The 23967-nt window shown below is 39.4% G+C and overlaps 1 pseudogene; it reads right to left on the bottom strand.

Moving 5' to 3' along the window:
* Positions 1–19524: 19524 nt before the first annotated feature.
* On the bottom strand, positions 19525–22593 carry LOC118832147 (annotated as a pseudogene).
* Positions 22594–23967: the final 1374 nt, after the last annotated feature.

Here is a 23967-nt window from a genome sequence, read left to right as displayed (position 1 = left end):
AAAAATTTTGAGACAGATTTGGCTTAGTCTCTTCATTAGTGAAAGTTAATTAAAGAGGATGGCTTCATTTTCATTCTGTTGCGGAATGTGAAATTTATGATGTGTCTTGCTAAAATGTATATAAAATTGTATTGTAGCCTGGAATTATGGAAAAATAAAAAAATTACTTTAGCTGGTAATACTCTGTATTGTACTCTTTCTCCTTTCCCCATCCAAATTCCATCTTTCCTATAAATATTAATGACCTTAGAAAGTCTGAATCTAAACTTGCAACTGAAGGTGAAAAGACTAACTCTTGTTTGCTGTCACTAGATGTCTAAGGAGGAATCAAATATATTATTTTCTGCTCTAGAGGAGCACAAGGCTATGCCCAATGGGTGGAAGGTACAGGGAGGTATATTCAGATTCATTAAGGAAGACCTTTCTAATAATTAAATGTGTCTAGCAATGGAACTGGTTGTGTCATTAAGTTATGAGTTCTTTATCACTAGAAGCAAAGGCTAAATCATCTGTCAAAGATACTGAAATTCCTGTCTGGTGAGGGGTTGGATTTGATGACCTTAAAAGTTCCTTCCAGCTTTAATAGTCTGTGATTCTAACTTAACATCTCTATTCCCACCCTCTTGTTTTAAGGACAAGGAAACTGAGGCCCACAGTTGTAGTGCTACGATTCTGCATTTAAACCCTAATGTGAGAAATAGAACTGGGTTTTACCTTTGACTCAGCTTTTCTGTATTTTCGTAGAAAAATTAATATAATTTGATTATGTTCTATTTTGCCCTCATCCTAAAAAACTTTGGGATTTTAAAAATAGGTGAATTGCTTTATGTAGCAAATAATTATTACTCCCCCTTCTTATGTTACTACTGTTAATATTTTCAGGTAATCATTAGTAGAAGAAACCATGGATTTCCATAAAAATAGACAGGACACTTTAATAGATTGAATATTGTCCAATTATGCTGAAAGCATTATCAGGTCTGGCATCATATCAGTATATGATTAATGTTTGTTGTATCTCACTCTTAGAATGGAAAATAAAACGAGGAAGAATCTTCTCACATTTGATCAGAGTGAGCATAATTAAAAAGTGAAATGCTACTGGGTCTTCTATGAAATCAATCACTTTAATTGGAAAGAAGGATCCCTTACTTCTGTTGGTAATTGGGCTCTTGATAATTTAAAATTGGAATTCATGACAGTTTGTGATAAATTGGCTCCTTTTAGGCTAAGAAGCTAAGAAGTTATAATTACCCATGGATTACTTCTGAATGGTTGGGGAAGCTTGATCAAAGAGATATTGAGAAATATATAGAAAAACTAGTAGCTTGCAGAGGTATATTGGATTTTTAAAGAATAAAATTGTTCGTTTGATGTGGTGAAAACAAAAGCTCTATGGTATTTGAAATTCTAGGTACATAAAATTGGATTTTCTAGGAAAGTATAGTATGGGGAAAGAGAAAATTGGGTATACTAATGGAATGAAATCATACTTAAAGAAGTGTATGAAGGGATCATCATGAGAATTGAAGGTCATTTTAAGTAAGACAACCAATATGACATTCATATACTTTGGTTGATATATCTGTGTTGAAAATGAAGGCTGACTCACAACTAATTTCCACAGTATAGAATGTCGGGGAACAATGATTAACAAATTCAGTGTGCACAGTTGTTTTTATTGTCCAATTGTGAAGGTTAACTTAAGTACAATTACGTGTGCCTTGCTTGTGAATATGTCAGAAAATCTTGACTCAGCTTGGGTCTTAGTTATGTACAAAATGTACAAAATTTGGACTTGCTTGTGAAGATGAAAATATGTTCTTAGTTACTGACAAACACTAATGAGTTTAATGAGGTTGGATTAGCTTCATTCAAACTAGAAAAAATATTAGAATTGATTGTGGAGGTATAAACAGGGTCCTAATTAAGTAATTTTCTAGCCTTTTTTCCTGCTAAAGAAGGAATAACATACTTAGTCTTGAAGCATTTTTGTTATGTGGGGAGAGGAACTGGTTTTTAACAAAAATAGGTAGTTGGAAGTTGAGAAGTGAGGGACTAGAATGTTCTAGATGGCTAAAATTTCCATTAAATCTGTCTAGGTTGAATAAGGGTTCAAGCAAGATATGGCATTCCTTTGTGATTTATATTTTTTAAACTTTATAGTCAGTTTCCCATAGCTATTCTCTCCTTTACATTGAACTCTCCTTTTTAATAAAGAAAAAAACCCAACAACTAAAGAATTGACCCAAGCAATCATTTCTGGTATCATATGCAACATTTTTCTCCCATTGTCCCTCACCTCTCTATTGGGAGGTGGGACATCTGTTCTATTGCCTGGTTCCTGGCACCCAAATTTCTCATTACAATTAAGCAGAGTTCAGTTGCTTTTAGGTTGTTTTCCTTTACATTATTAAAGTTATTGTGTATGTTGTTCTCCTGATTTGGCTTTCTTCTCTTTTCATCAGTTCATCCTCTGAATTCCTATTAGTTATTTCTTATGGTGCAATGATATTCCATTGCATTCACAGATCACAATTGATTCAGCCATTCTCTAATGGGCATCCATTTTGTTCCCAAATTTTATAATTGCTTTTCAAGTATATGCTCAATTATATTAATTGGTATTTTAATTGTGTATTTTAGAAAATTAGAATTTCCCCCACCACAAATTTCAGTCTAGCTAACCAGACTGTCAAAGAATAGTATGTACACACCTCCAGAAGAAACTTCATTAAAATGTATGATGTTAAAGTTGTCTCTTGTGACTTTTTTTAAACAAAACAAACCCCAACTAGATAAACAAATCCTTTCCACCAAACTTCACCCACCTAGGAAGCATAAAACTTTATAAGTCCCTAAGAAATAATAGGTATTTTAGAAATAAAATTGGGTTAGAACTGGTACTGAAAGCAATGGGACAGATGTAAAAGGAGTCAGTGGTTTAAATGCATATTTGAAGTTTTCTCTCCGTATTTTACCTTGCAGAATAAACTTAGATTATAGGCTGAATCCTTTTAACCCCCTCTGACATCAGAACTGAATTCTTTAGAAGATGGAAGCAGAAAGCAAAGGACAGTGGGTCAGCATAATAACCAAACCTAGGCGCTCCTGATAACAAAGACTCCGTTCTATTTGCTGGTTAACTGGGATGTTTCTATATTTTAATGTTAGGTATCAGTTATTCATATAGTATTCTATGTTTCCTTAGATAACATGTTGGAAACCTACTGAGTAGAATATCCAAGAGAAGATACTGCTTGCACGGTCACTTGGCAAAACTCCAATAACATCCAGGCTAGATTTAGAATAGCCAATAGTTTATTCATTGACTACCACTGGAATCTTCTTACTTAGAGAACCTTGATAACACTCTGAGAGTTAACAAAATCTGTCTGTGTGAGAGAACTTGGACACAGTTTATCATACTTTCTGTTAACACCATCTATTTTCCTTTAAGTAGGAAGATTCATGCTGATTATAAGATCATGGGTCTGCCACCCTGTATCCTTTAGCCTGTTAGGTCTCATGTTCTCTGTTTGCCTCCAACACTGGAGGGGATCAATACAGATATCTTTCATGGAAGACTTTGTCCCTAGATTCTGGCTTTTCTTCCCCTTTTCTTGGTTTCTCCAGTGGTAGTAAAATCACTCCCACCCACCTCCAACCCTCCCTTGTAAATTACTATCCAACACACAAAGATGGCTCAGCCAAACTTTACCACTCTGAAGAATCTCACAGTACAAACTTAGGCTGTTGCATCTATATCTGACACTGCTTGTGTCCCAGGTAGCTTTGCAACAGTCTTCACTGAAGAACACCGCCTTGCAGGTGCTCTCTGATGTTACTCTCCTTTGGTCTTGGAGGTCTATCGACTAGGCCTCTTACCTTTGGCGTTATGGTTTATCAGATGAGTCTACCATTTTTATTCAGTAGTCCTGAGTGGTCTGCCCTTTTAGCCTTTTGAGGGATAAAAGGCATTTCCTCCTTGTGTCCCAGGAACTGATCTGTTAGGCTTTTGGTTGGAATGCCTTCTAGTGCTGCTACCTTCATCACCAATGTAAAGTTTTTTTGTCCATATCCATTAACCCAGGAATCGATATTCCATCTCTTTTTTCCTGGTTTCTCTAAGCCTCTCTCTCTAATCATCTTGGATTCTTCTCTATCTTCCCCTCCCACCCCTTCCTTTCTTCCTATTTGTTCACACACATACCCTTTAGAATTTTCACACCATTGTCCTTTGATATCCTCCCACTTGTATTCCAGTTAGGCGTATTGTCTTCTCAGCAACCTGGTCATCTTATCCGCTTTTATAATACTCTCATTCCAGGATTCGTCATTCACATTAGCATGCTAAAGAAAGTCCCCTTGGATTAGTGTTTGTGCTATTATAAAACACCACCACCAAAGTGATTTTCCTCCTGTAGTTCTGATCATGTCGCCCTCACCCAACCTTCCCCACTCTGTAAATTCCAATCGCTCCATGTTTTCTTCAGGGTCCAGTCCTTTCCAATATTCTTGTATGTTCTCCAGGTATCCCATGGTCCAGCCATACAGGTCTACTTAACACTACTTCACACATGATATGCCATCTCCTATTTCTGTGACTTTTTACTGGTTATCTCCATGCCTCGAATGTACTCTCTCCTCACGTCTGCCTCTTGGAATTCCTAATTTATTTCAAGACTCAGTTCAAGTACCAATTTCTGAAGAAGGTGTTTAAGTGCCTTCCTTTCTAAAATTGTCTTGTATTTTCTTTTCATATGTCATCTATCTATCCATCCATCCATCTATCCATCTATCTATCCATCTATCTATCTATCTATCTATCTATCTATCTATCTATCTATCCATCCTGTCTTCCCCCCTCTCTCTCTCCTCACCATATCTATCTATCCTATCTGCCTATTTATCTTTCTATCTATCTATTGTCTTTTCCACTAGATCCTAAGCTTCTTGAGAGTAGGAATTGCTTTACTCTTGTCTTTGTGTCCCTGGTGCTTAGCACAGGGCATGGCACTAAGTGCTAAGTGCTGGGAATACAAAGAAAAACAAAAAATAGTCTCTGTCCTCAAGGAGCTTACAATCTAGTGGGGGAGACAACATACAAACAGATATATACAAACAAGCTCCATGCAGTATAAATAGAAAATAATCAACAAAGGGAAGGCACTGTAACTAAAAGCACTCTTTCTACTATGTCTCACTGATACCAATGTGTTAAAGTCCAGTAAACTTCCCCTCAAATTGTGACCCATTTGAATAATCCAGTTAATTGTATAGGGGCCCTATGGACAATAACAATTTATAGTAGAATGTCTTTCACCTGGGACAGTCTTTTATCAGGTTAAAAGTAGTAAAAGAAACAAATCTCTGGACTTTTCATTTTCTTGCTCTCTAGAAACTCAGATTTTCATTCCTCGGAATGAGTCTGGAAAATACCTTTTATTACTGAGGGCACATAAGCCGCCAGCAAAATTCTTAAAACAGAAATTTCAGTTATAAGAAATCATCCTCTGAAGGGTAGATGTGCTCCAGTCTATTTTAAGAAAAGTGTAATATAAAAGCCTAGAAGTTTTACCAAGGAAGAAAATCCTTATATGATCCTCATCCCACTTCCTCCCCACCAAAAAACAAAACAAAACCACAAACCAAGAAACGTAAACCCTAAGAAAAATAAAGATATGATACTATATTAAATTTAAAGTTAGAGAGGAACAGAGGTAAAAACAGAGTCTAGTTAGGCTCTTGGAGTGCCCAAGCATTTTTTATCTTGGTAATTATCTATCTGTCTATCTATCTATCTATCTATCTATCTATCTATCTATCTGTCTGTCTATCTATCTATCTATCTATCTATCTATCTATCTATCTATCTATCCATCTATATCTATCTATGTTTCTATCTATCTATCCATCTCTATCTAATCTGTCTACCTATCTGTCTGTCTATCTCTATTTGTCTATTTATTTAGCATTTATTAAGTACCTACTAAGTACCAGGCATTATACCAAGCACTGGGGATGCAGAGGAAAACAAAACAACCCTTGCTCTCCTGGAACTCACAGTCTAATGGGGGAGACAACATGCAAATGATTACGTACAACCAAGATGTATACAAATTAAGTTAGAGATAATATCAGAGGAAAGGCATTAACATTAATGAGGACTGGAAAAGGTTTCTTAAGGAAGGTGGAACTTGAAGGAAGCCAGGAGGTAGAGATGAGGAGGAAGAGTTCTAGGTAAGAGCGACAGCCAGTGAAAATGCACAGAATTTTTGTGTGTGTGAGGAACAGCAAAGAGACCAGTGTCACTGGATCACAGTGTACGTGGAGGAGAGTAAGTGTAAGAAGACTGGAAATGTAAGAAGCAGCAAAGTTATGAAGGACTTTAAAAGCCAAACAGGACATTTTGTATTTGGTCCTGGAGGTAATAGGTAGCCAGTGGATTTTGTTGACTATTGGGGTAACATGATCAGACATGCACTTTAGGAAGACCAATTTGACAGCTGAGTGGAGGATGGACTGGAGTGGGAAGAGACCCAAGGCAGGCAGACCAACCAGGAGGCTATTGCAGTAATCCAGATGGGAGTGATGTGGGCCTGCACCAGGGTAGTAGCAGTGTGAGAAGAAAGAAAAAGGAGCATGCAAGAGATATTTAGTAGGTAGAATCAACATGATTTGGCAACTGATTAAGTAAGGGGGTGAGACCTAGGTTGACACACAGAGTATGAGCCTGGGTGACTGGGAGGATGATGGGGCCTTTGGAAGGGGGGTGGTGCTGGAGAAGGGGATGAAGAAAATGGCTACAGTTTTGCACATGTAAAATTAAAAATGTCTATGTGATATCCAGTTTGAGATGTCCCACAGGCAGCTGGAGATGTGGGACTGAAGGTCAGGAGAGAGGTTAGAAGTGGCTAAATAGATACGAGAATTATCTGCAAAGAGATCATAATTGTATACATGGGAATTGGTGAGATCACTAAAACAAATGGTATACAGAGAGAAGAGAAGTGGGCCCAGGACAGAGCCTTAATTGGTGAGCACAACCTGGTTGAAATTCCAGCAAAGGACACTGAAAAGGATCAGTCAGTCTGGTAGGAAGAGAACCAAAGATAGCGGTTTCTCAAAAATTTACAAGAGAATCTCAAAGAGAAGATAGAGATCCATTCTTGAGCTTCTAAGATACCAGGGCAACTCCTTCACCCAAATAAGACCAAATGCATCAAGATAAGGTCTTTAAATAAGTTTTGAATTTTAGGTCTCGGTAGGACCTTGGATGGAAGGCCCTGGCTTCCATCTTGGTGTCTCCTTTCAGGACCACATTCTAACCAATAAAGGAAGATAGTTACTGTTACTAAATGAAAGAAATCTACAGAGTAGGAAACTCCACAGGCATAGTCAGCCTTCACTTTAAACTTGTTTTTCCTTTTGCCATTTGAGCATCTGCAGAGTAGGTGCTGGAAAGTAATCTGGCTTATCCCAACGAATTCTAAGCATAGGGAACTCAGGTCCATAGTGATCTCATCCCTTTTGCTGCCATCTCTGTAAAAGTATGCCCGCTATTGGGAGCAAGAAAATGCAAATCTTACTAAGTTAATTAAAATGTCAAACTGCCCCAAAATATGGGAAACAGAAGAGGCCTGAGTGAAATGTGACCTCAGGTCCCAATACTAAGAATAGTTAACATTTTAATAGAGCTTTCAGCTTTGTTAAGTTCTTTGTGAGAGGGAGTGTGAGCCAGGAGTAACCTGAGTTCACATCCAGCCTCTGACCACGTGCCAGCTGTGGGATCCTGGGCAAGACCTCTCAGAGCCCCTGGGCAAATTCCTAAAATTTTTGAAGATGCTATCCTGGATTAGCAATGGGAGATTCCTTATCCTGGAGATAGTAAGGAAAGAAGTTTTAATCCCTATTTCCAAAATCTTTGTATGTCAATGTGCACACTTTGGTCCCAGGCTGGGAGGAAAGGCATCTATGAGCAGCTAAGTGGCACGGTGAATTGAATGTCCAAGTAGAAATAAAGAAGATTCATCTTCCTGAGTTCAAATCTAGCTTCAGACACTCACTAGCTGTGTGACCCTAGGCAAGTCACTTATGCCTGTTTGCCTCAGTTTTCTCATCTGTAAAATAAGCTGGAGAAGGAAATGGCAAACTACTCCAGATCTTTGTCAAGAAAACCCCAAATCGGGTCAGTAAGTTTTGGACGTGACTGAAAAATGATTGAACTACAACTAGGAGAAAGGAAACACACATTTTAAAAGCTCCTGCTATGTGCTGGGCAGCAGCACTAAGTGCTGAACAAATATTATCTTAACATGGTAGGTAGATGCTATCACTATCCCCACTTTACTGTTGAGGAAACAGAGGCAGCCAAAGTCGGGGATCACACAGTTAGGAAGTATCTGAGACTGCATTTGGACTCAGATCTTCTTGGTTCGAGGGCCAGACCTCTATCCCCTGCACCACCTAGCTGCCCAAGGAGCAGAGTGCGATCTAGCCTGCATGTGCCCAATATCTTTTTAGGTTGTAAGACAAACACATGCTTGTAAACTGCTTTCTCTAAAACCTTTGTGCTCTGTACCAGGTAGACAAGCAATATCAGCAGAACATGAAAGAAAACAACCCTGTGGATGTTCTACAAATAGAAAAGAAGAAATTGTTTCACCTGAGTCAAAAGCAGGTGGAGAAGGGACAGTCTGAGTTGGACTGTCCTAGGAGACCTTGGAAAGTGCGATCACTTTGATGGGGGTGGGAGTAGGTATGGGGGCTGATCTTCACTCAAGCAGGAATTGGGGAGGGGAAGGTGAGCCCTGGAGAAGGATAGGACCCTGGAAGGGACATAGGGATGATGATGATGATTGTAACAGGAGAGAAGTATCCCTCTAATTTCCTGCCCCAAAATATCAGTGACCTGAGGCAAAACCCCACTTTGCAGTATGCTAATTGAGTCTCTGGGAACAAATAACAGAATATGCTAGGATATATTTGTTTCCTGTAAATGTGTCCAAAGAGTAAAAAGTGAACATTTCCTGTGGCCATTTGCTCAGTTCATCTGGTCCCAGACCTTTGGTAATTTCCCCCTAATTTTTTTGGAGGATTCACTTTCTGCTGCAAAAGGGGAAAAAACCCAAACAAATCAAACAACAAAACAGCAAGCACTGAAACAAGTAACTTAGAAACTTCATGGGTTTTAAAATAGAAGCACCTTGGTGAGTCCAAGAGAAGCCATTTCAGCATGTGCATTAATTGGCTGTTAGTGAACTTATGGGGTGGTAGAAGTCACTCGGCCTTTGGCTTTGTACCAAGCCAGGAGCCCATGGCATACATTAATAGCCCATTAGTGCACACCCTGTCATATCCTCATTTCTTAATTAATATTGCCTGCTTTAGGGAAAAGAAAATGATGCTATAAATTGGATTTATCTATTGCTTCAGCAATGAGGGTGAAAAAAATTATTAGCACCTCATGCTTGTCATATATTAATAGTTAGACTAGGAAACTAGAATAATGTGCTTGGATTTTATTTCTTTTATACCTCCCAATGCCAAAGGAAAAGGAGAAAGAGAGAGAGAGAGAGAGAGAGAGAGAGAGAGAGAGAGAGAGAGAGAGAGAGAGAGAGAGAGAAGCAAACCAACCCAAATCCATTATTTAATTACGAAAGCATGAACTTTGACGATATCCTCAGTTTCTGGGAACCTCATATAATCTCAGAAGCTTGAGATATAAGGAGACAGAGGCCAAAGGGTAAGGCAATTAGCTTAATTTTCCAGTTTGGACCAAAGAGAGTGCTATCGGGCCCTCCCTTGCACATGACTGGAAGATTAGCCTTCCTTTTTTCACTGCATTTTCTCTTCTGTCCGCACCAAGTGACTGCTTGGGGATGGGACGGTCTCTAAAATGAGAGATGTTGTATTGCTTTGCAGCATCTTGCACCAAAGTGAGGTTGGAGGGCCTAGTCTGAGCCTAGCTTCTGCTACTGGCTCCATTGTTTGAGTGACCTGGGTCACAGAACCTTCTGATTCATTCATCTGTTCCTTGGCTCAGAATACGTCCAGCATTTTTTTTATGCAAACCATCAGGCTAGTCTCTGGCTGAGATACAGTGATGTATGATCCCTGTCTTTAAAGAGCTCACATTCCAGTAGCCTAACCAGTGAGTGCATAGGTGTCCCATTCTGGCAAAGGGGTTCTTGGGCCAGGACATGGAGGAGCTCCTTGTCCAATTGCTGAGCTAGTATCTAAGGGATAATATTTGGCATGGCTCATGGAGGGGAATTAGCTGAGCAAAAATCATTAGTAAAAAGGAGGAGGATGATAATTAATCGCCAAATAAGCAAGAGTTGACTGTAGGACTCTACTTCATTTCTAAATTGGGCCTCTCTAATTAAGAGAATCATTTAACCCTATTTTCCCTATCTACAAAACGGGAATCTTAGTTTCCTCATGCTTTCATTAAGTCTTCATGAAGAACGATGCTAATATCCACAGGGCAGGATGTCCACGGTTGAAAGTTTTCTGGGACGCCTCACCTAGTTGCTGTTTTTTTAAAAATTCCTTTTAATTACATTTCCACTTTTTCATTCTTCATTCATTCCATCTAATTTCTTCCTCTCCCAGCTGCCAAAGTATGAGCCTGTGTGAGATATATCTCTGAATTCAGGAAGTATCGTAATTGTGTTCTTTCTACCTACACGTATTCCTGCAAAATGTGTGCAACAGATGACTTCAGAGCTCTTGTGCCTTGTCTCAAAGTGGTTGTGTGAGCGGGTCCAATCAATAGACATTACAGTCTTCTCAAGGGCTTAGCACAAAAGCCTATAGATCACTTTCCTGAAGGCACTGACTAATTGAGTAACAGAAACCAAGTGACAGCCCACATCAACCGGAAGGAGTCCCTCCAAAAGTCAACAAATTCAGGTGAGGCTGTCTGAGTCATGATGGCTGATTAGAAATGGGCTTGTATCTCAGACAATAAACTCTATTTATGATAGTCTCTGGTCATTAAGTATCTCTGCTGTAAGGGAAAACTGGGGCTATTAACTTTACCAGATTGAACTGGAGGGGGAAAACGATAATTTCTTTTACAAGCAGAAGGGAAGGTTCTGCTCAATAAAGATCAATTAAACATCTCTGTTAAAAGGCTGCTTGGGAACTGGTGCCAATAGAAATGGAAATGGATTGAGTTCACATCCCTTAACCACCTCTCCCCCAGCATTCTACACTTGTCACTGGGCAATTTTTTAAGGGCTTTGGGCACTGTTCCTTCTGTAAGGTACAAGCTGAACAGAAGAAACCATTCAGGCCTTAGCTGACTGATTCTTTTGATCTTAAGTGGTTTTTCCCTGCATCAGCAATGGTAGGCCCAAAGTATGGGAAGGTAAATCAAAGGCTTTTCTGGACTGGATCATGGCACTTGGACCATCACGTACCTGGAGAGTAGAAAAAAATCCAGGACAGATGGTTTAGAAGGGGGTGGGACATGACTCTCTTCATGTATGTCACTCTTCCATGCCAGAAATATGGCGCAGTGGAAGAGCACTGGGTTTGGAGTGAGAGCACCAGAGTTCATCTATTGTTTTTGCCATTTACTAAATCTGATCTCGGGCAATTCTCTTGGCCTCAGTTACCTCTCCCGTAAGACGAGGGGGTTGAACTCAATGAAGTCCTTTCCAGTTCTAAATCCATGATACTGTGATCCTGATTAATTCCTTTACCTTGGGCAAATCATAATAGCTTTTAGAGTCTCAGTATCTCCATCTATAAAATGGAACTTTTCAAACTAGCCTGTTTCACATTAGTATTCAGGCAGAATTTTTAAAAAAGGATATAATTCACAGTACTCAACATCTCTCCTATGTACTTGTCATTTTCTGCTCTGTATTAGTTATCTGTGTCCATATCTTAGTCAACCTACTTGAGAATGGGTTGAGGCTTGCTATGAATACTGAGGATAGCAAAAAGGGTAGCTATTATGTTATATTGCATGCATCTATTTATTAACATGGTGCCTTCCCAATTACAATGTAAGTTCCTTGAGAACAGGAAATATTTTTGACTTTCTTCGTATCCGCCAAACTTGGCATATAGTAAGTGCTTAATACTTGGTTGATTGATTAATTAATTGATCATAATTTGGGGGATCCATGCCATCTTTGAGTCTCCTGCACACCCAGCATAGCCTTTTATAGCGTATTACATAAGGTTTGTTAAATTGAATCAGTTGCCGTACGATAGGTTCATAAACTTGTTAAAGTGGAATCTTTGGTATTTCAGAAACAATACAATTCAGACATCAAAGCCTTGGCTGGTACATGACTAACCTGTCCACCTATGTTCTCACTCTCTGGGTTGAAAGTCCAACCTGTACATGTGCTTCTGACTTAATGTACCATCTGATGCCCTGGTAACAGGAAAGGGAACAGTGGGTAACCAAAGAATGATATGATTGAGAATCTGCTTCTACAGTAAAAGCCATGCACCCTGGACCAAACAATCTCTAAGATCTCTTCCCACTTAGGCTTCTGAGATTCACACGATAGAACGAACAGGCAGAACTTGACCTAGTCCCTTGAAAATAACTGGTGCTCTGCGTTCCTCACTATTTTCCCCATCTCTATCAGAGGTTCTTGGATTCATTACTGAGATAGCAGAAAGCAAGAAATAATGTCTCCTCATTTGGTGTTATAAAAGGTACCCAGACATTTCTCTCTGAAGGATAAGGGGGATACATTTTGAAAACCAGGCCCTTTGTCCACAGCAGAAGATTCCAGCGACTGTATCTCTCAGAAACAACCTTGAGTTTTAATGATGCTCAGCTTAACCCAATTCAATGAGCATTTATGAAGCAGTTGCTATGTGCCAGACACTGGGCTTGATACTAGGAATACAAAATATATACATATATACAAGGAATATTCAAAGTGGTTTTTTTCCAGAGTTGGGGGATGGAGGAAGAACCATAACAATGGTGAAGATTTTTAAAAAAGCCTTTATGTAACAAGTGGCATTGGAACTGAGCCTTGAATAGAATGAAGACTTCCAAGAAGAGGAATGGAGGAGGCACACATCAGGCTTGGGGGCAACCTGGTATTAAGATACAGCATATCATGCCTTTTTGTTATTGCTGTTCAGTCGTTATCAGTTGTGTCTGACTCTTCATGACCCCATTTGGGGTTTTCTTGGCAAAGATACTGAATTGGTTTGGCATTTTCTTCTCAAATTTCTCAAAATGAGCTCATCTAGTTCATTTGACAGATGAGGAAAATGAGGCAAACAGGGTTAAGTGACTTACCCAGGGTCACACAGCTAGTGAAATATATGAGGCTTGATTTGAACTCAGGAAGGTGAGTCTTCCTGATTCCAGACCTGTCACTCTGTCCACTGTGCTACCTAGCCGCCCTCATATTATGCCTAGGGAAGAGCAAATATTGTTTGGAGTGTAGATTGGAGAGGGGATCATGTGAAATATGTCTAGGAAAATGGGTTGGAGCCTGATTATGAAGAGATTTAAATACAAACCAAAAGAGCCAGGCTTTTTCCTAGCCATACGAAGGAGCCACTGGAGCTTCTTGACCAAAGAAGTGACATGGTCACATATTTATTTTAGGAATTTAAGTTTGGAAGCTGTGCAGAGGATGAATTGGAGAGGGGCAAGGTAGGAGGAAACTGGAATTATGTTCCTGTATTCTCTTCTGTATTCAGCTTTCTTCTGGAAGCACAGTTCCTGGTATATAGTGGGTATTTAGCAAATACCGGCTGATCCAGTATTTGAGTCTAGCAAATAATAACTCACATTTATATTAGCATTTTGAGATTTTTAAAGTGCTTCCCTTACAACAAATATATGAGACAAGCAGTATATTATTAGCCCATTTTATAGAGGAGGAGACTGATGTTTCATAGGAGTTAATATGTTTAGGTTCACCCAGTAAGTGCTAGAAGATGCTATTTGAACCTATATCTCTCCAGACTCCAAATCTAATCCTCTTTTTACTACTGGGTGGAGTCAACTCCAAAATAAAAGAAATCAAAGATGGCACAGGGCCACTTAGAAATACAACTTTCTTTGAAGATCAAATTTTAAAGAAGATGATAATTGAACATTTTAGGATTTAGCCAAGTTTCCCGGAGTGTATTTAATCCCGCAATTGCTAACCCTGGTGCTTGGCCTGAATTTTTTCCCCAAGGTTAATGCTTTAAAAAATCATTGCCCAATGAGATCGTGCAAATCCAGATGTCTATATAGCTACTGGAAGAAAATTGTTGTTGTTAATAAGTCGCTCTATTTTTTACAACACAAACCTTTGTGAGATACAGAACTCAAAGATGACTTCAGTTCACCGAGGAGTTTTGTGTTTTACTAAAAGGGGGAAAAATCAATCTTGAGTCTTTTAGCCTAGTGATCATACAGCTCTTGCATTGATTTTGTTATGCTGCTCTGGTAGGTTTGCAATTTATACTGATCTGATCTTATCTGATTTGAACTTTACTTTCACAGGGAAAGTATTAATTTGAGTGTTATCTGTACAACACTACAATACCGTACCCTCTTTAAGATCACTTTACACAGCTTGTGTAAACATCAAAGGATTCAGTTCTTTTTCCAGGTTTCCTCAAGTTTAGAATTTGGGTTTATTCAGTGCTACTCATAGTTTGAGCACAAGAGGGAGACAAAAGCTTGGCTAAATAGGAACCTTTCTTGAGGAAGAGACAGCCTCCTTGTTCAAAATGAAAACACAGGAAGACTTGGAACAGGATTTGTCTGCTGGGTATAATTTGGGTTTCCCAAACAAAATGCAACTAGCAAACACTATGCATGTTTTGTCTCCTTATTTTTTCTTCTCTAAATCACCAGTTGGGAGCCACCCTGCCCAGATCAGGAAAGCAGAAACTTCTCTAGTTTTATTCAATGCAGTATCCTGTGTGCGTGCTTCCTACATTGATGCTACAAGCATCTATTAAGTGTCTGCTATCTGCCAGGCACTGAGTTAGGTTCTGGAGATCCAGGGACAAAAACAAGCCCTGCCCTCATGGGGCTCATATCCTACCTAAGGTGAAATATGTATACAAATAAATAAATACAAAATGTATACAAGGGAATGGGGGAGCGGAGGACACTAACAAGGGAGGGACATTAGGAAAGGTCTCATGTAAGAGGTGATGTTGGAGTTGAGCCTTGAAGAGAGCCAGAGACTTCAAGACTCGAAGATGAGGAAGAAGAGGATTGCAGGCATAGCCAACACAGTGAATATTCTAATCTAATTGTAGGATTACAGATTTGGAGCTGGAGGGGACCCAGAAGTCATCTAGTCTTACCCTTTTATTTTATAGATAAGGAATCTGTGCCCAAGTCACTCAGCTAATCAGGAGCAGAACTGGGAGGTGAACCTCAGCTCTCCTACTCTAGATCCGGCATTCTTTTTTACTGCAACATGTTGGGGGGGATTAGGAAAATCCCTAGCACTCTTAGGTATTAGGGAGAGTTTCTAAAGGCCCTTGGACAATAAGCCTCCTTCCCTTTCCCCTGCCTTCACTACTTACCCCATGGACTAGTTGTCAGTTGGGCAACAAGAATTTATAAAACACTTACTACGTGCCAGGTGCTGTTCTGGGTGCTGGGGATATAGTGTGGTAAAGTGGAAAAAAGTATTGTGCTTGTATTAAAAAAGACTTAGTTTCCTATCCTACCTCTGATGTGACCCAAGGCCAGCCTGAGCCTCTGTTCTCTGGTCTGCAAAATGGCAGTAATGCCTGCCTCACAGATGTATTATGAAGCTCCAATGAGATATTATATGTAAAATACCCTGCAAACTTTATAAATGTCTATTATTCTTATGAAACCAAAGGATGATATGCAAATGTGATTTCTTTTTTTTTTTTTTTTTTTTACAATTTCTTTTGACAAAGATGTTTCAGCTACTTGCGGGTAGTTACATTTCTGAGAATTGGTTTTCTTCCCCCCATAGGCTACGAGGAGCTGATGACTTTCAAGTGATCTTGGTGTTCTTGAATGGTGATGAATGAGAAAGAGGCTTACAATTTACCAGGAACACAATCCTTTGAGCTGGATTAGCCCCCTCCCTATGCAGTCAGATCAGAGAGCTGCCATCCTTCCTCAATGAGGAATTCAGATTTCCCCTTATGCCCTTGTTCCGTCTTCTCAGGGTCAACAAGAGAAGGGACCGTACCCTCTTCTTGCCTGAACATTTTCAGAGTTGTCCTTTTCCCACCTTGGGCAATATTTTACAGAGGTAAGCAGACTAATCCTCACTCCAAAGCTTGGACCTAGAGTCAGGAGAGTTACACTCAAGTCCATGAGCAAATCAATTAACCTCTCTGAATCTGAGGTCTCTCAATTGTGACGTGAGAATACTAATTAATGTTTGCCTTGCCTGCATTGTAGGATGGGTGTGAGAGATGCATTTTGTAAACCATATGATAATAATGAGTAAATGTAACACCCAACACAATCATATATAATATGTAATATAATACTTATCTTAAATATAACATAAAACAATATAAATAAATAATAACGGCTAGCATTTTTATAGCATCTGCTACATGCCAGGTATTGTGATCTTATTATCTTATTTGACCCTCACAACAATCCTAGAAGATAAGTGCTTTATGATCCCCATTTCATAATGATATAGCTAGTAAGTATCTGGGAACAAAATTGAACTCAGGTCTTCCTGACTCCAGGCCCCGTGCTCTGTCCACTGAATTCTAGCTGGCTCTAAGGTGCTTGAGACTCTGGCATCCTTCATGGTCCAGGGCAGAGCTAGGTGGGCTGGGTGGAGGGGTGACCTCTCTTAAGGAATGTCCCTAAACCACCTTTTCCCTCTTGCCAGGGGCCCAAAGACCAGTTTACTCAATGACTCATCAGGATGTATCCTTCCTCCTCGTCCCAGCTCCCTGATGCATAGCCCTGCCAAAAGTGATTTCTCTAAAACATGGGTAATCTGGTCATTCACATCATGTCATGCCCAAACCCAATATACTTCAATAATTTTTGCGACTCTTTGAAGGATGAAGCTGTGGGGCCTTAGGCCATACTTCCTGGCATTCTGCTTTCTTGGCTATCATCTTACCACACTTGAAACCGATCAAGGGGACTCATTGTCCTTCAGGGCTTTCTAAACGTTCCTGATTGCTCAACTGCAACAGGAGACACAAAGCCCCTTTAACCTCCTGACCCATGAGCCAATTTGGCCCACTCATTTTCAAGATGTGATGAAACCAAATCCTCATTTTCTGTTCTCAGTTGCTATTAGATTTCTGGAAGCCATAATGGTTACGCCCACTTTCCTCATTCTCTTCTACCTCTGTTTTCCCCACATTCTAGACCATGAGAGTACATTTTGCAGGGTTTGTTTACCATGCAAAGTGCATCCCAGATCTATGGGGAAATTATCCCCAAAGTCTTGTGCATGGTCTGGGAATGGTTGGATCAAATTTTAGCTCTGGCTCTTGCAGGTAGCTTACCTGAGCCTGTTTTCTCATCATAAAATGAGGATAATAATACTTGTGCTACCTGTTTCCATGGTTATTGTGAAGAAAACACTTTGTGAACTTTAGAGTCATACACACACATACCTGGCCCTAGAGTTGGGAAGACCTGAACATCTGGGTTCAAATACAGCCTCAGATACTTACTAGATGTGTGACCCTGATCAAATCATCAAACCTTTGCCTGCCTCATTTTCCTCCTCTGTAAAATGGGGATAATAATAGTATCTACCTCCCAGGGTTGTTGGGAAGATAAAATGAGACAGTGTTTGCAAAGTGCTTTGCAAATCATAAAGCACCATATAAATGCTAGCTATTATTAATTATTATTATCATATATTTACATTTTTGGTCCAGTTATCAATATGGGGCAAAATCTCTCCGTGGATGCAAATCACCTTCTTACCTTCCCTTTATATTCTCGAGTTGGCTGGGAGCGCTGAGGAGTTAAATGACAAGTTCATGGTCACTCAGTTTGTGTGTTTAGGAGGCAAGACTAGAACCCAAGTGTTCCTGCCTCCAATGTTGATCCTCTTTCCTCTATGCCATACATCTTCTTTGCTATATAAATTTTAATTGTCATATCATTATTAGAAGTTTTTATAAAAGAAATGTACCCAGTCTCAGACTGAATGCTACCTAAGCTTTTTAATATAATCATTATTTTTTCATTTAATTTTTTCTACTAAGAAAAATCTATTTTCTCTCTCTCTCATTCCTCTCCTCCTGCTCTCTCCCCCAGTTGGAGAATAAAAAGAAAGACAAAACTCATTACAAACATGCAATCAAAACAAATTCTCCCATGTCCAAAAGATGTGTCTCATTCTGCACCTTTAAAGTCTACCTCTTTTTAAAAATAATATTTTTTTTCCTCGATTATATGTTAAAATAATTTTTAAAAATTTTTAAAAAATTTTGAGTTCCATATTCTATCCCTCCATTTCCTTGCCCTTCCGTCTCCTGAGTTGGTAAGCAATCTGTATAGAATATACATATGCAATCATGGAAAATATTTCTATATCAGTCATATGTCAAGAAGATTCAAACAAGAAAGACAGAAAGAAAGAAAGAAAAAGAAAGAGAAAGGAAGAAAGAAATAGTATGCTTCAGTCTGTATTCAGACAATATCAGTTCTTTCTCTGAAGGTGGATAGCATTTTTCATCATGAGTACTTTGGGATTGTGTGGGATCATTTTATTGCTGAGAATAACTAAGTCATTCACAGTTCTCCATTTTACAACTTTGCTGTTACCAGGTACAGTGTTTTCCTGGTTCTGTTCACTTCACTTTGCATCAGTTCATGTAAGTCTTTCCAGGTTTTTCTGAAATCATCCTGCTTGTCATTTTTTATAGCACAATAATATTCCATCATAATCATATACCACAACTTGTTCAGCCATTCCCCGATTGATGGGGGGAAAAGTTCCTATAAATATTTTTGTACAAGTAGGGCCTTTTCTCTTTTTTTGGGTCTCTTTGGGATATAGACCAAGAGAGGTATTTCTGGGCCCAAAGGTAAACAGTTTTATAACCCTTTGGTCATAGTTCCAAATTGTTCTCCAGAATGGTGGGATTAGTTCACAACTCCACCAACAGTACATTAGTGTTCCGTTTTCCCCACATCCCCTCCAACATTTATCATTTTCCTTTTTTTGTTATTTTAGCCAATCTGATGTGAGGTGATACCTCAGTGTTGTTTTAATTTGCATTTCTCTAATCAATAATAATTTAGATTTTTTTTTCGTATGAGTACAGATAGCTTTGATTTTTTTTTGTCTGAAAACTGCTGGTTCATATACTTTGACCTCTTATCAATTGGGGAATGACTTGAATGCTTTTTTCCCCCAGAAACTTTGTGATTTTTAATCTGTGGGTAGGGGGCATGGGGATTGGTGGGTAGGCATCCTCTTCCTTCCTGGACATTTCCTGGTCTCCTCAGCTCAGGGTGAATGCTATGGAGCAGAATGCTCACACCATCTCTGGACGACTCCAAGGGTTCTACTCCCCAGCTCATAATTCCAGCGCTTTCATCGCAGCTTCATTGGCTTCTATCCAGATCTGAACCTCGGGGCCGGGCTGCCTCATCTGATGCCCCCAACAGGTCTGAGTGCGCCTTTTCCAGGTTGGATCTGGCGGCTGCTAGGTCCAACATGTCCAGAGCCACGGCTTCTTTTGCCAGCAGCTGCACCGAGGAATCGGCATTCACTGCTCACACATACCTGGTGGTGGTGCCATCCTCGGTGTGCACGGTCACCACGCCAGGCTTCAGTGCCTGCAGGATGGGGCCGTGGACAGCGAGGGTCCCAAAGGCCCCACTCTGGGTTGGGACATCCACCTGCTTCACACTGGCTACGTTGAAATACACCTGCATTGCGGAGGTGATAGTGAAGAACATCTGGTCGGGGCGGCCTTGGTACAGGCATGGGCCGGAGGGGCCGCAGGGGCCACAGGGGCTGGGCTTGGCGCAGCAGGCAGGGTCACAGCAGCAGACCAGGGGACTGGGCAGCATGGAGGCGGTGGCAGCGGACAGGCCCAGGTAGCGGGAGCAGGGAAACAGGTTGCCGGCCAAAGACCTAGAGGTGGGCCGGGCAGGGGAGCCTGGGAAAAGTTGTATTTTTTTTCTTAAATAGTATTTTATTTTTCCAATTACATGTAAAGAGACATTTTTAAATATTCATTTAAAAAAATCTTGAATTTCAACTTTTCTCCCTTTCCCCTCTCCTCTCTGAAAAGGTAAGAATTTTAAACCGGTTTTATATATATATATATGCAATCATGTAAAGCATTTCCATATCAGGCATGTTGTGAAAGAAGAAACACATCAAAAGAAAAAAAAAACCATGGAAAAGATAAAGAAAGTGAAAATAGTATGCTTTGATCTGCATTCAGACTCCATCAGTTCTTTCTTTGCATGTGGATAGCATTTTCCATCATGAATCCTTTGGAACTGAATGACTTGAATTCTTATAAATTTGACTCAGTTCTCTATATATTTGAGAAATGAGGCCTTTATCAGCGATACTTGCTATTAAATTTTTCCTCTAGTTTTCTGCTTTCCTTCTTGTTTTGGTTGCGTTGGTTTTGTTTGGCAAAGCTTTTTTGATTTTATGCAATCAAAATTATACATTTTACATTTGATAATGCTCTCTACATCTTGTTTCATCCTAAATTATTCCCTTATACATAGATCTGACAGCCAAACTATTCCATGCTCCCCTAATTTGCTTATGGTGTCACCCTTTATATCTAGGTCATGTACCAAGTTTCACTTTATCTTGGTGTATGATATGAGATGTTGGTCTATACCTAGTTTCTGCCAGTTTTCCCAGCAGTTTTTTTTGGTCAAATAATAAGTTTTTGTCTCTAAAGCTTGGATCTTTGCCTTTATCATGTACTAGATTACTGTGGTCATTTACTATAATGTATTTGTGTACCTAATCTATTTCACTGATCCACCACTCTATTTCTTAGCCAGTATCAAATTGTTTTGACAATTACTGCTTTGTAATACAGTTTGAAATCTGGTATGGCTAGCCTACCTCCTTCACATTTTTTTTCATTGATTCCTTTCATATTATTGACCTTTCGTTTTTCTAGATGAATTTTGTTACTACTTTTATAGTTCTCTAAAATAATTTTTGGGTAGTTTAATTGGTAAGGCACTGAATAAATAGATTAGTTTAGGTAGAGTTGTCATTTTATTATGTTAGCTCAGCCTACCCACGAGCAATTTATATTTTTCCAATTGTTTAGATCGATTGTTTATTTGTGTGAAAAGTGTTTTGTAATTGTGTTCATGTAGTTCAAAAGTCTACCTCTCTGAAGAGTTGGGTTGTATGCTTTATCATTGGTCTTTCAGAATTGTGGTTGGTCATGGCATTCATCAACGTTCCTAAGTCTTTCAAAAAGTTGTTTATCTTTTAACAAAGGTGTTACCATATAAATTGTTTTCCTGTTTCTGCTCACTTTACTCTGCATCATTTCATACATATTTTCCCACTTGACCTAATCTTTAACTAAAGATGCTGAGGTCTAAGCTGGATGGTGATTCTCTCTAAAGTTGGAAACCATTCATTTGTGGCATCAAAGGAAAATGACATCTTTTCTTGATAATATCTGATTTGGGCATTGGCCAACTTAAATTTTCTGTATGACCCTCAGTGGTCCATTCTTGCAAACCCTGGTTTATTTTTAATGAATCAGGAAGCATCCTGATGCATGATGGATTTGTGGCACTCCACCAATATTACTATGCATTTTTGGATCACTGGATTTATAGCTAAAACAGACCTCGGGCTTCATGTAGTCTAACCTCTTTGTTTTACAGATGAGAAACAGGGCCCAGAGAATGACTTGCCACAGGTCAGAAGTTAGTAATTGAAAGGGCTATGACTGAAACCCAGGTTTTCTGATTCCAAATTCAGTGTTCTAGATTTGTTCATTTTCCCTCTCTGCTTGCCTTAACTTCACCTACTCTTCTATGAAGGGAAAACCAAGGAAATTCAAAACTGGTACATGTTATCATTATTTCAAAAAAAAATCAGACTTCATCTTGACAAGCAGATCACCACCAAAGTTCACAAAGGCATTCCCCTTTATTTGCAGGTTTCCTCTTGTTCACCAAACAAAATACAAACTCAGACTGACATTGAAGACTTCACAATCTGACTTTAGCCTGTCTTTCCAGTCTTATTTCACATACTGTGTTTCAGCAAAACTAGACGAAGGCTCTTCTCCAGTCTTGTCTTGCCCAATTCATTTATCTGTGGAACATCGTAAGATCATAAGTTTAGAACTGGAAGGGACCTTAGAGGCTATCTAGTTTAACACTTTTATTTTACAGATAAGGAAACTGAGATGTCAAGTGACTGATCACCTAGCGAGAAAGTGTCAGAAATGGGATTTGAACTCAGATCTTCCTGACTCTAAGAGCAGTGCCTTATTCACGTCACTGCTCTGGCTCTCTGCCCTGCCCTGTTATTTGTACATGATCTGCTTTATGTGAAATAGATTTCCCCTGTTGGAAATCTTTACCTGTTGGAATTCTTTTCTTCCTTTAAGGCCCAGATCAGGTGCCATGTCCTCTTGTGATGACTTCCATAATTTCCCTCCAGTAGAAGTGATCTTAGTCTCCCTAATCTCTCACTCCTTTTTTTTAAAAAATCTCCTATTCATTTATCATGTTTTAAGGTATTGTTATTACTAGAATAATGATATTCAAAATAATATTATATACTATTATAATAATAAAAATACAGGTTTTACCTTCCAATAGAATATAACTTGCCTTGAGAAAACGGCCTATGGCATTTCATCCTCATATTCCTAGTGCCTAGCAATCAACCAACCAATCAGCGAACATTTTTAAGCATCTAGGATGTCACGGACACTATCCTACATACTTCAGATGCAGTCAATCAGTATTAGGTACCTCCTATGTGCCATGCACTGTATTAAGTGCTGAGGTTGCAAAGAAAAAGTAAAATTGTTCCTGCCCTCAAGGAGCTTACATTCTAATGGGGTAGACACCATAATATATACATAAACCAGCACATTAAAGATAAATGTAGAGTAGATGGAAGGTATCCTTAGGTGGGAAGGCACCAGTAGCTCGGGAGCCTGGGAAAGTCCTCTTGGAGCAGGTGGAACTTGAGATAAGTCTTAAGGGATGCCAAGAATTGGAAGAGGTGGAGGTTATAAGGGAGATTCTTCCAGGCTTTGGTGTAGCCAGTTTAGAAGCATGAGGGAAACAGTGAGTTGGCCAGAATGGTTAGGTTGTGAAGTATATGGAGGGGAGTAATGTGTTAAAAGACGAGAAAGATAAGAATACGGCCAAGTTATAAAGAGTTTTAAATGTCATAAAAGAAGATTGTTCCTTCCAAGAGATAATAGAGAGTCACTGGAGTTTATTGAGTAGGGAGGTGAAATACCTATACCTTAGGAAATCACTTTGGTAGCTGTGCGGAGAATGGATTGGAGTGGGGAGAGACTCGAGGCAGAGAGTAGTTAGAAGGCTATTACAATAGTACAAGTGAGAGTGATGAAAATCAAAATAATGCCTGCTGAGAAAATTAAGATTGATCTTGTATCGTTTTCTTATTGATTCCATTTGGAGTTAATTGCTTTTGTCCAGTAATTGCTTAAATCATGGCTCTTTGTCTCTGAACTTGGTTCAGAATTCAGCTGGTCTGGAATGAGCTAAGTTTAGAAATTCAGCTTTCCTGGTAATTACTGATTCATTCTTGCCTCAGAGAATTTAGCTGACCTTGGAGGATGCGTGTGTGAACACAAGGGAGTCAAGTCTAGTAACTTTATACCACGAAAGCATCCTTCAAGGATGTCTGGTTTGCTGCCCAAAGAGACTGGCCTGTTATCTTTTGACCTTGCATCTTGACTCCAATAATGAACACTTTGTAGTCTCATGAGAGAAGAAGGGGGTGGAGGTAGGGTCAT

Source organism: Trichosurus vulpecula, chromosome 9, assembly GCF_011100635.1.
Source record: "Trichosurus vulpecula isolate mTriVul1 chromosome 9, mTriVul1.pri, whole genome shotgun sequence".
Lineage (NCBI taxonomy): Eukaryota > Metazoa > Chordata > Mammalia > Diprotodontia > Phalangeridae > Trichosurus > Trichosurus vulpecula.
The sequence above is the reverse complement of the archived record's forward strand: the minus strand, read 5'-3'. Positions and strand labels throughout refer to the sequence as shown.